The following is a 12324-nucleotide window of genomic DNA, read 5'->3' as shown; positions in this document are numbered from 1 at the left end:
TCCTGATGCATTGGACTGAGTCTTAAGTGTATTCATGTATCTTTTCCAGATGAAGCCTGGCAGTTCTAGGTGAAACCACACTCAGCAAAATGGCCTAAAGGAACAAGTGTTCCAGTGACAAAACTCCTATGCATATTTGTTGACAAAGTAATATCAATATCTAAATTTGTATTTGGAATTTTTGTTTTGTTTTTTTTCTGTAACTGGAGACTCCAAAATTCTATAAGCTCTAAACGTGGAAAGGTGGATCTGCTCCTGACTCTCCCTTCTTTGGAGATGGAGACAGTGTAAGTAGACTAGAGCTGCTTGGGAAAGGAATTGATGCAGGAGCCATACAGAATGTCATATTACATGTATTTGAATACAAACATATATAAACATTTATAAAATATAACATATTATATAATATAAAAGGCATCACCTGGATGACTAACATTTAAGTTGTTGATGTCACCAATCAATGTTGCATTATGTATTAATGCTTTTATTTCAGTAGTATACATTCATAAATGTAGGATTGTTGGGTCAAATGGTATATACATTAAAATATTGATTTCTTTAACCAGATTACTTTTATCAACAAGGTAAGCAAATACTCTTTAAATTATGTTCTTAATATTCTGGATGTTATCAGTTATTTTAAATTTTGCCAAATGATGGCTGAAAATGTTATGCTACTAGTCTCTGATTTTTAGTGACCGAGAACATCTTTTTTAATGTATAGTTTTTCATATTTTCTCTTTGGTGAATTGCTTATTTATATAATTTATCCTTTTAAAAATTAGGTTGATTGTTCTTTTCTTAACAACATATAGGATCTTACCCCATCATAACTAAAATTGTTATCTTTTGGATTTGTTCAGGTTTTTTCCCTTCAATACTGAAGTTTTAAAAATATTTATATAATCAAATCTGTCAATTTTTTCTTTATACCTATGCATTTCATATGTTGTTTTGGATGGTCATCTTTGTCATAATATTATAAAATTATTCTCCAATATTTTCTTCTAATATTTTATTTTACTTTTACATTTATATATTTGAACAGAAGTTGAGGATTATTTATGGTGTTTTATATGATTATTTTCTTCCATATGGATAACTAATTTTTAAAAAAATTTCATTGGAGTATAGTTGATTTACAATGTTGTGTTAGTTTCAGGTGAACAGCAAAGAGAATCAGTTATACATATACATATAAACACTCTTTTTTGTAAGATTCATTTCCCATGTAGGTCATTACAGAGTATTGCTGTGCTATACACCAGGCTCTTATTAGTTATCTATTTTATATATAGTACTGTGTATATGTCAATCACAATCTCCCAATTTATCCATCCCCCACCCCATCCCCTGGTAACTATGTTTGTTTTCTACATCTGTGACTCAACTTCTGTTTTTTAAATGTTTATTTGTACCCTTTTTTTAGATTACACATATAAGCGATGTCATATGATATCTGTCTTTCTGTATCTGACTTACTTCACTCAGTATGACAATCTCTAGGTCCAGCCATGTTGCTGCAAATGGCATTATTTTGTTCTTTTTTATGACTGAGTAATATTCCATTGTATATATGTACCACATCTTTATCCATTCCTCTGTTGATAGACATTTAGGTTGCTTCCATGTCCTGGCTATTGTAAATAGTTGGAGAGCCAATTTTTCCAGCACTGTTTGTTGAATAATTTATTTTTCTCCCAATGAATTGACTTGTTACCTTTATCATAAATGAGGTTTTTTCATACACTTGTATTTGTTTCTTGGCTTTTGAATTTGTTCTACTGATGTATTTGTCTATTCCTGTGCTTTTATCACACTATAGCTTCATAGTAAGTTTTGATAGTAATATATACACCCAGTCACTATCTTCATTATTGATAATTTCTTGACAGACCTCATACCTTTATTTTTCCATACAAATGTTAGATATATTTCATCTAGTTAAAAAAAAAACTAATGGGATTTTTGCTTATAATTGCATTAAATTTATATGTTATTTTGGGAAGAATTACTGTTTTTATTTTGCCTTATTTACTCATGTTTTACACTCTATCTTTTGATAAAATATTATGATTTTTAAAAATATAGGTTATTTTGACTTTGTTTACCCTTGGTTATAATTTTTGAGCCATGAATTAAGGTTTTACCCCCTTATTTTTATACTAAATGTCTTGGTCAGTGCTAATTGGTTTGATATTTTAAAAAAATCAATTCTGAGGTATATCTGTGACCTCTCCAAGTTCCCCAAGTAAGCCCTAATTTTTTTTAATTGAGATGTAATTGACATATAATATTGTATAAGTTGAAGGTGTACCTATTAATTTGTTACGTTTATGTATTGCAATATGATTACTGCTGTAGTGTTAGCTTACACTTCTGTCATTTCATATAATTATTATATCTTTTTGTGGTGAGGACAATTTAGACCTAGGCTGTAGTATTTTTTAAGTAGAGTTTCCTCAACTGGGAGGGAAAAGGGGAAATAAACTTGTGATTAGGCTGCCATTTCTCAGCCCCTCTCACTCCCCAACTCAAGGAAGGAGACTCTGAAGCCCAGAGAAGATAAGTGAGCTGCCCAGGATCACAAGACTAGTAAGTGAGACTAGGAATTTAAAAATATACTAAATGAATGAAGAAACGTAGTAGATGTAGAGATACTTATTATTGATTCAGGCTTACCAAAATGGAATGCTCTAAGCATCACTGAAAAATGGGTGGCTGTCAGAGTCACCTTCAGCTGCACGAGCAATTTGTTCAGGGTTCACATATGGTATACTTTTCAACATTAAAATGACTACCCACGGGGAAAATCCTCTGGGCTCACATATAATGATGTCAACTTAATAAACACATTTTCCTAATGAAGAATGAGGGACATTAAGTTGACTTGAACCACTCTGTAGGTGAGTAGCTATTATAGGCTTAAGCAATCAGCATTAAACTTATTAGTGACAATTAGTATTCACAGCTTACTCATCATATTCAATTAGCACCTTAATGTATTTGGATTATATTAAGTGAGAGGATGATCTTTTAGTATAATTAGGAAGTGAAGTGGGAAAAAAAATCATCTGAGACTCTCACTAGAAGGACCCTGTTAATTTGCTGAAGTAAAACTTAAATAATACTCATGAACCTCTAGATATTTGGTTGATTTCCCCAATAAGAGCTAGGACTATCCAATAGAATAATGGAATGTTTGTAATGATGGAAATATTCTGATGTCCAAGATGGTAGCCACTAGCCACATGTAACTAGTGGGTACTTTAAATAAGGCTAGTGTTGAAGAACTAAATTTTTAATTTAATTTAATTTAATTTAGTTAATTTAAATAGCCACTTGTAAACAGTATAGACTAAGTTCAAATCTTTGGAGCGTCCAAATTAAATCACTTCTCATGTGTGAGGAGGAAGATAATTCTTTTTGGATAGCATTTTACACTTGTGTAATGTTTCAAAGTTTATAAAATTTTCACAATGACCCTGTGATTTAAGTATTATTTTAACTTTGCAGTTGATGCAATAAAAAAGGTAGACAACTTGTACAAAGTCACCCAATCAATAAATGTATTTTTATTTTCAGTTTTATTATTAATTTCTAGTTTTATTGCATTGTGACCAGATAATGTTCCCTGTATTCCTTTAATAGTTTGGAATTAGTTATGATTTTCATTATAGCCTAATATAATGGCCATTTTTATGATGGTTCTATATAAAAATAAGTTGTAGTTTTTATTTCAGGGAACAGAACTTGATCTATATTAATTACTACTACTTTATTATGCCATTTAAGTCTTCTTTAGTATTTCTTACTTTTTTCCTTCTTGATCTGTCAAAGACTAAGAGAGGTGAGTAAAATTCTACTGCTTTGTGTTTTTCTTTATAATTCCTATAGTTTTTGTTTTGTGAATATTGATGTTATATCTTTTGGTGCATTGTCAATCTTGACTTTTAAAAAAAATCTTCACTGTGAATATCTACTTTTAACATTATATAGTGACCTTTTGTCTCATTTAATGTTTTATAACATGAATTCAACATGGCCTGATATTCAGGTTACAACCTTTTCTTTTCCTCCTTTCTTTCTTCTTTCTTCCTTCTTTTCTCCCTTTCCCCCTCCCTTCCTTCATTCTCCTTCTTCTCTCCTCTCTTTACCTTCCTCCTTTCTCCCTCCCCTTTCCCCTGACTTACTTTTCTTTCTGTATTTGCCTTGTATACCTCTGTTCATGATTTTACTTTCTTTCCTTTCTTAAAGATATAAGTTTAACCCATTTATATTTTTCTGACAGGTATATTTGAATCTTGTTCTTTGAAATTAATTATACTTTATGTTTTTGCTGTTTTCAAAAATCACATTTAGTTCATATTTTTAACTTTACTTCTACTGTACAATTCCTAAATAATGTGGTATTTAAGAAGGCTTGCCTTTGTGTTCCGGTGGCTATTTTAGAACTATTAGGTTATATAATTTTCTTAATTATTTAATACATTAGACATTATCTTTTACTTTCTTGCTATAAACAATCATAAAACTAGTGTATTTCTTTTCTTTTATCCTTTCCTCCACCACCTTATTTTAGCTAATTTTTCATTCTTAGTACTCTTCTGTACAATGATAAATATTTATGCTTTTGCTATTTTAGTTGAAGGCTTTAATGACATCTTTTGAATTCTAGCTGTTGTAGATGAATTTCATGGTAATATTTAGAACTTTCAAATATTTAATAGGAGTAAAACCATTTTTTCTCTTAAGGAAAATTATTGTCACACATAAAATCGATAAAACTGGAACTGTGGTTGAATGGGAGTGGGAAAGGGAGGCATTATGGGAGACCCAGAAACCTGCCCACTCTCCTCACCCCTGATGTTGCCTTTGAGTTATCCCCAAGGAACCCTGGGACTCAAAAAGATATAGTTATACAACCATCACTCAGAATGATACTAGTACATTGAGAAAGCAGATTTATAAATTACTCTACTAGTACTTACTGCTAAAGGTATCATCTGAATCTTTGTAAGTGGGATGTTTTATGTTCTTAAATTGCCTTCTAATTTTTATTTTAATATCTTGAGATGCTGGAAAATTGTAAAGAAAGGATTTATATAAGGTCGAATTTATATAATCACTCAAAGCATCAGACAATTGTTTGGAGAATTAAAAATAATTAATATACATATGCCTTTACAAGCTTTTTGGTTCAGAAAGCTTTTGGAGGTTAAAACAAGCAAACAAAACCCCCATGCAGATAGAAATCCTAATTGTCTAACCCAGAATTCTAATCTGGAAACTGTATTAATTTGAAACATTTTCCCCCTCCACACCATCCATCCATGAACTCATACATTTATTCACATTATTTCCCCTACTTATTTTATAGTTCTGTTAAAGAATTTTTAATATTTGGCTAATATTTTATTGTAGGTTGAAGTTCTTTCTAATGGTTACTGTTTAGTTAAACCAGAGTAGTCCCATGGGAACTAAATACTTGCAATCTAGGTAGATCTAGTTAAAGTGTTGAAATTAGTAACTAATATTTATTTATTTATTTTGCGGTACGCGGACCTCTCACTGTTGTGGCCTCTCCCGTTGCGGAGCACAGGCTCTGGGACGCGCAGGCTCAGCGGCCCTGCCGCTCCGCGGCATGTGGGATCATCCCGGACCGGGGCATGAACCCATGTCCCCTGCAGCGGCAGGCGGACTCTCAGCCACTGTGCCACCAGGGTAGCCCAGTATCTAATATTTATTGAGAGCTTGCCGAGAGCTAGTCCCTGGGCTAAGTTTTGTGCATATATTGGCTGATTAAATCCTCACAGAAACCTTACAAGATATATCTGCATTTTATTCATAAAGAACTTGAGGCACAAAGAAATTAAGTAATTTAAATAAGGTTAAGTTAGAAGGGCTATTCTTGTGAAATACACAAACTAGCTGATAAGACTAACTCATTTGTCCTGCTCTTTAGATGTAACCCTCTGTATACACACATGTCATTCCTTTGTTCTCCATTTAGAACATACTGAGGTCTGCTTTTTAATTAAATGTCCCAACACATTGATTGCAAAACAGTGGCTATGAAGAAGACCAGAATTATTCAGCTATAAGAAATTCTGAGAATTGGGGTGTGTTTGGGTAGGTGCAGTTGAGAAGTTAGTTCCATTAGCTTAAAAGAAAATTTATTTCTTATAAAAAGGTGAAAGCATACCTGGCAAGCCTGATAGTATAGTTAACATTTGGTCAGCCTATTCCAATTTGAACCTGCTTGCCTATGTCTTCACAGTTTAGTTCCAGACATCTTTGGAAGTGTAACAGCCAAAATTTGCGTTTTCAGGATAGCCATGTTGTCATAAGTCAGGAAGGACACAGAACTTTCATTCATGCGCTCAACCTCTTGTTGGCTTTCAGAATATTTTACAACTTTGATAATTACAGACATCTGCATGGCACTCAACACTCTATGACATAAATCACATCAAGATCCTTTTTGACCCACCTCCTAGAGAAATGGAAATAAAAACAAAAATAAACAAATGGGACCTAATGAAACTTCAAAGCTTTTGCCCAGCAAAGGAAACCATAAACAAGACCAAAAGACAACCTTCAGAAGGGGAGAAAATATTTGCAAATGAAGCAACTGACAAAGGATTCATCTCCAAAATTTATAAGCAGCTCATGCAGCTCAATAACAGAAAAACAAACAACCCAATCCAAAAATGGGCAGAAGACCTACATAGACATTTCTCCAAAGAAGATATACAGATTGCCAACAAACACATGAAAGAATGCTCAACATCATTAATCATTAGAGAAATGCAAATCAAAACTACAATGAGATATCATCTCACACTGGTCAGAATGGCCATCATCAAAAAATCTAGAAACAATAAATGCTGGAGAGGGTGTGGAGAAAAGGGAACACTCTTGCACCGCTGGTGGGAATGTGAATTGGTACAGCCGCTATGGAGAACAGTATGGAGGTTCCTTAAAAAACTACAAATAGAACTACCATATGACCCAGCAATCCCACTACTGGGCATATACCCTGAGAAAACCATAATTCAAAAAGAGTCATGTACCAAAATGTTCATTGCAGCTCTATTTACAATAGCCAGGACATGGAAGCAACCTAAGTGTCCATCATCGGATGAATGGATAAAGAAGATGTGGCACATATATACAATGGAATATTACTCAGCCATAAAAAGAAACGAAATTGAGTTATTTGTAGTGAGGTGGATGGACCTAGAGTCTGTCATACAGAATGAAGTAAGTCAGAAAGAGAAAGACAAACTGTATGCTAACACATATATATATAGAATCTAAGAAAAAAAATGTCATGAAGAACCTAGGTGTAAGACGGGAATAAAGACACAGACCTACTAGAGAATGGACTTGAGGATATGGGGAGGCGGAAGGGTAAGCTGCGACAAAGTGAGAGAGTGGCATGGACATATATACACTACCAAACTTAAAATAGATAGCTAGTGGAAAGCAGCCTCATAGCACAGGGAGATCAGCTCGGTGCTTTGTGACCACCTAGAGGGGTGGGATAGGGAGGGTGGGAGGGAGGGAGATGCAAGAGGGAAGAGATATGGGAACATATGTATATGTATAACTGATTCACTTTGTTATAAAGCAGAAACTAACACACCATTGTAAAGAAATTATACTCCAATAACGATGTTAAAAATAATTGAGGTAATTTTATATAACTCTAATGTTAAAAATGCATTTAACTTTTCAAGTCTTTTTCTTGACTAGAATTTATAATATACTCTAGAGTTGTCACACCAATGCCAGAAATATTTGTGAGGAATTCGGGATGGAAAATTCTTTGCTGGTGACTCCATTTTCATGCTTTAAAATTTTTTTCTAAATGTTTTCCAAATAAAGACCCAAACACAGAGAGTCTCTTGAAATTTGTTACCGAGAGTCAGCGAAAGTAATTATTCTCTATACTTCCCAATCCTTAATCTATTTCTTTGATTCTCCAAGTGACACCTTAGGAATGTGGAAGGTTATAATTTAAATGGCCAAATACTTTTTTTACTCCAAATGTATACCACACTCCACTGCCATTATGAGTATCATCTGCAACACATATTTAGCAGTTTTGGGACAACTTTGGCCAGAGTGATATTTTTACTGAGACAGAAAAAAGAATGTTTTGAACTAGTTTAACTTCATTGCAGGGTTGTACTGATGAGCTCATTTAACTCAGAATCTACAAAAAATGTAATGACGTCTCCTTTATGACTCTCAATGTTATAAAATATGTTTGAATCAATGTTTTATTGATCTTTCAAAATTTTCCTATTTTAGGTTTCAAGGTGCACGTAGCTCCCCATTGTCTGATAAAGTGACACCAACCTTTTTATATTTCTTCAAAGCTAAACCCATTATGTGTTTTGAGTTTTCTAAAATTTTCTTTAGGAATGAGAATATTCAGAGTTCCCAACATAAAAGACCCATGGAGAGAATGGGGGACCAGGAAAAACATAAGTCTCCAAGGCTTCCCCAAGTTAGTTTGGTTGGTTTTGCTTGGTAATTATGAAATTTAAAAAATAGATTACTTTGACTAAGTTGTTTTTTTTGGTCGAACTGTCAACCCTCAGTTTTTTTCTTTCTGAAGCCTTATTTATTTTTTTGGCCCTGCAGTGTGGCTTGTGGGGTTAGTTCCCCAACCTGGACCCTCAGCAGTGAAAGCATGGAGTCCTAACCACTGGACCACCAGGGAATTCCCCGGAAGCCTTATTTTTTAAGACATATAAAATTTGAGATATCAAAAAGCCAATTGACTGGAAAAGCAAGATCAGAGGAGGTGAGAGAGCGAGATGAAGGGCAGGTGACGGTGCTGCTGACTTCACTCTGATCCAGCTGGGAATCCTGATAACCTAGGACAGAGAGAAGATCTGGGGAGTAATATAACAGCCCCCGGGACTTACCAGGTAAACTCCCACTATTTTCCATAGATAATTTTGGTATGTGTTTAGTCAGTCATATAGAATATTTTGCAAATGTAACAGCCAATTGGATACCTTTCTCTCTTAAAATGTTTACATGTATGTGTATGTGTGTGTCTGCATTTGGGATGAAAGAATGAAATTAAACAAAAAGGAATATTATGGAGTCCTATGTATATATTTTCCCCCTTTTTTGACCAGATGAGGACTATTTGGGAAGAAGAGCCAGACCTATCTATTTAAATTTTATATACAAGTTTCCCCAAACATATTCATTTTCTAATTGGAAGTTTGTCCCTTTGACCAACATTTCCCCAGCTACCCCAGCCCAGTTAAATATTCCACTGTGTATATATACCACATCTTCTTTGTCCATTTATCCATTGACAGATGCTTAGTTTGTTTCCAAATCTCAGTTATTGTGAATATTGTTGCAAAAAACATGGGAATGCAAACACCTTTTCGATATCCTTTGGATATATACCCCGAGGTGGGATTGTTGGATAATATGGCAGTTGTACTTTTAATTTTTTTAGGAAGCTCCATACTGTTTTCCATAGTGGCTTTACTAATTTACATTCCCACCGATGGTGCACAAGGGTTTCCTATTCTCCACATCTTCACCAACACTTGTTATCCTTTATCTTTTTGATGATAGCTATTCTAACAGGGACTACATGGAACTAAAAAGCCTCTGCACGGCAAAAGAAACAATAAACAGAATGAGAAGTTAAGTTACAGAACGGGAGAAATGTTTGCAAATCATATCTGATAATGGGTTAATATCCAAAATATATAAAGAACTCATTGACAACCCCTGTCCTACCCCCAAAAAATCCAGTTAAAAATGGGGCAAAGGAACTGAATAGATGTTTTTCCAAAGAAGACATACAAATGGCCAGCAGGTACATGAAAATATGCTCAATATCACTAATCATCAGGGAAATGGAAATTAAAACCATAATGAGATATCACCTCACACCTGTTAGAATGGCTAGCGTAAATTTTTACTAATGCGCTAAGAGATGGCAGACATCTAAATAAATAGCAACAATGTCTTAAGGATTATGGGTCTATTATCATTTTTTGTACAATCAGCATTGTTTACAAATTAAAGGATATCAACAGTTAAAAAGGTAAAATTAATTGAAGATGCTCACAACTCCTAAAAACGACACATTTTTATGTGTTCCCATCCAGTACTTGCACACACTTTATATTTATTTTTTTATTTAGTATAGTAGCATTTTCTATTTGTATTGTTCTATTATCATTTAATATTATATCACAAAACTAGCATATTTTTCAGGGTGTTACATAGCCTTTACAATTATTATTTTTAATAACTACATAAGAGTTCACTGGCTTTTCAAAACCATTCTCTAATTGTTCATCCTTTAGATTGTTTCCAGTTTTTTAGTGAGTCTAAAAAATTTATGAAATAAAAACCTTCATACTTATAGCTTTTTTATGCTTTTAATGTAATTCTTAGGAAAAATTCCCAACAATGGGATCACTGAGTGATCGGATATGAACATTTTTATTTCTCTTGATAGGCATTGCCAAGTGGCTCTCCAAAAGCGTTGTACCAATTTATATTGCCATTAGTGATGAACGAGTTTGACCTTAACTACACCGGCATTAATTTGCCATTATCTTTATCTACCTCTCTTGTTTTCTTCTGTAATCATAAGTGATAGATTTTAGACCATATTTGTCTTTGAAAAGCTCATGTGTATCAATGACTTTTGAAGAAAATACAAACAACTCAAAAGAAATATAGCATGGAAGTTTTATCTTTAAATACATGTCTACCTTTATATAACAGGTCCTATGTAATTCCCCTTGATGTTGAATCCCTTCTCAAATTGTCTTCTTCAGAAGGAAGTTTATAGCTATAACTTAGCTTCCTCTCCCTCCTCCCACTCCTGGGTATGGAGCTGTGCACTTATCCTTTATTATTATTAGCAGCTGTTTACCTAATACATGCTTTATTTATTATTTGAAAAAGGTGGACAGAATTTGCTTAACTCTCCCTTTATTGAATCTGTACTAAGAGCATTAGTCTCCTGTTTAAAATTCAAGAAATGCTGACTTGTATAGTGAAGAGTTGACCTTACATATATGTGACTCCAGGAAGTAATATAATTAACTCATAAATACTCCAAATAAAAATTAAATTATTGATTCTTGGAGACAAAGAATTCAGGTTTAAATAACTACTAGTCTCTTCAAATTTCCAAGGGACACGAGGTCCTAATGAGGGAACACATTTAACTGTTCTCTTCTATATGGGAAATTTGACTTCCTTTTTTAACTTGTCACTTTAGGAGGGAATTGTGAGAGAGAAAGGGAGCATCTAATTAAGCATCTATATCAACCCAAATAAACTGGAAACCATTATTGTTACAGATGTCATAGCTGGATAATCCTAACCTCTAACTTGTTGTGACCATTTATTGTTGTTTAACAAATTACCCCAAAGCTCAGTAGCAAAAGCCAACCATAGATTCTATGTGTCAGTAATTTGGAGAAGGCACAATGAGACCAGCTTGTCTTTGCTGCATGATGTCTGAGGTCTCAGCTGGAAGACTTGAAGGCTGGAATCTGGTATCCAAATGCTCCTTCACCCACTTGTTTGGTGGTAGGTGCTGTTTTCTGGCTGGCTCAGTCCCCAAGAGCTACCATCCAAGAAGAGAAGCCTTGTGGATGCATATCCTCTTGTTGACCTAGCCTTGAAGTCATATGACATCACATCCGCTGCACTTTATTGGTCAGAGAGGGCACAAGCCTCACCTAGACTCAAGAGGATAAGAAATATAAATGACAACTCTTGATGGAGAAGTGCTAAAGCCAATTTGGAAAGAACCAAAAGGGATGGGGGCGATGTTGTTGTGGTCACTTAGGAAAACACAATCTGCCACATAGTGCTATGAAAAATAGATTTGACATATACTATTTTTTGCGGAGCCTTTTAAAATCTCAGTTTGGAAAAAGTTTTATATCCAGGAATGGCAAAGCAATTCCTATTGCCCCAACCTTCCTACAGGTAACAGTTATAAAAGTTAAATAGTTAAAAGTAAAAAAAAGCAACCATTTCAAGAAGGGAATGACACTGATTGGCCCTTTGCCTGAGTGCAGACTCCTGTTATCACCATGCAGGATGACTGACACTGATAGAAATATGTGGTCTTACTGGCTTGAAAAACCAGAGGATAGAATTTGTATTGACCACAGCAGATAGAGTGGGGATTTCAACCCCAAAAGGAGGAGAGCTGGAGAGCTAAAGACCTACATTCTGCATATGAACACTTTTCTGATCTCTGGCTCACCACTGAACTATGCATGTGGCTGCCAAGTA

This window comes from Tursiops truncatus, chromosome 17 (genome assembly GCF_011762595.2).
Source record: "Tursiops truncatus isolate mTurTru1 chromosome 17, mTurTru1.mat.Y, whole genome shotgun sequence".
Lineage (NCBI taxonomy): Eukaryota > Metazoa > Chordata > Mammalia > Artiodactyla > Delphinidae > Tursiops > Tursiops truncatus.
Note: the sequence above shows the minus strand (reverse complement) of the source record.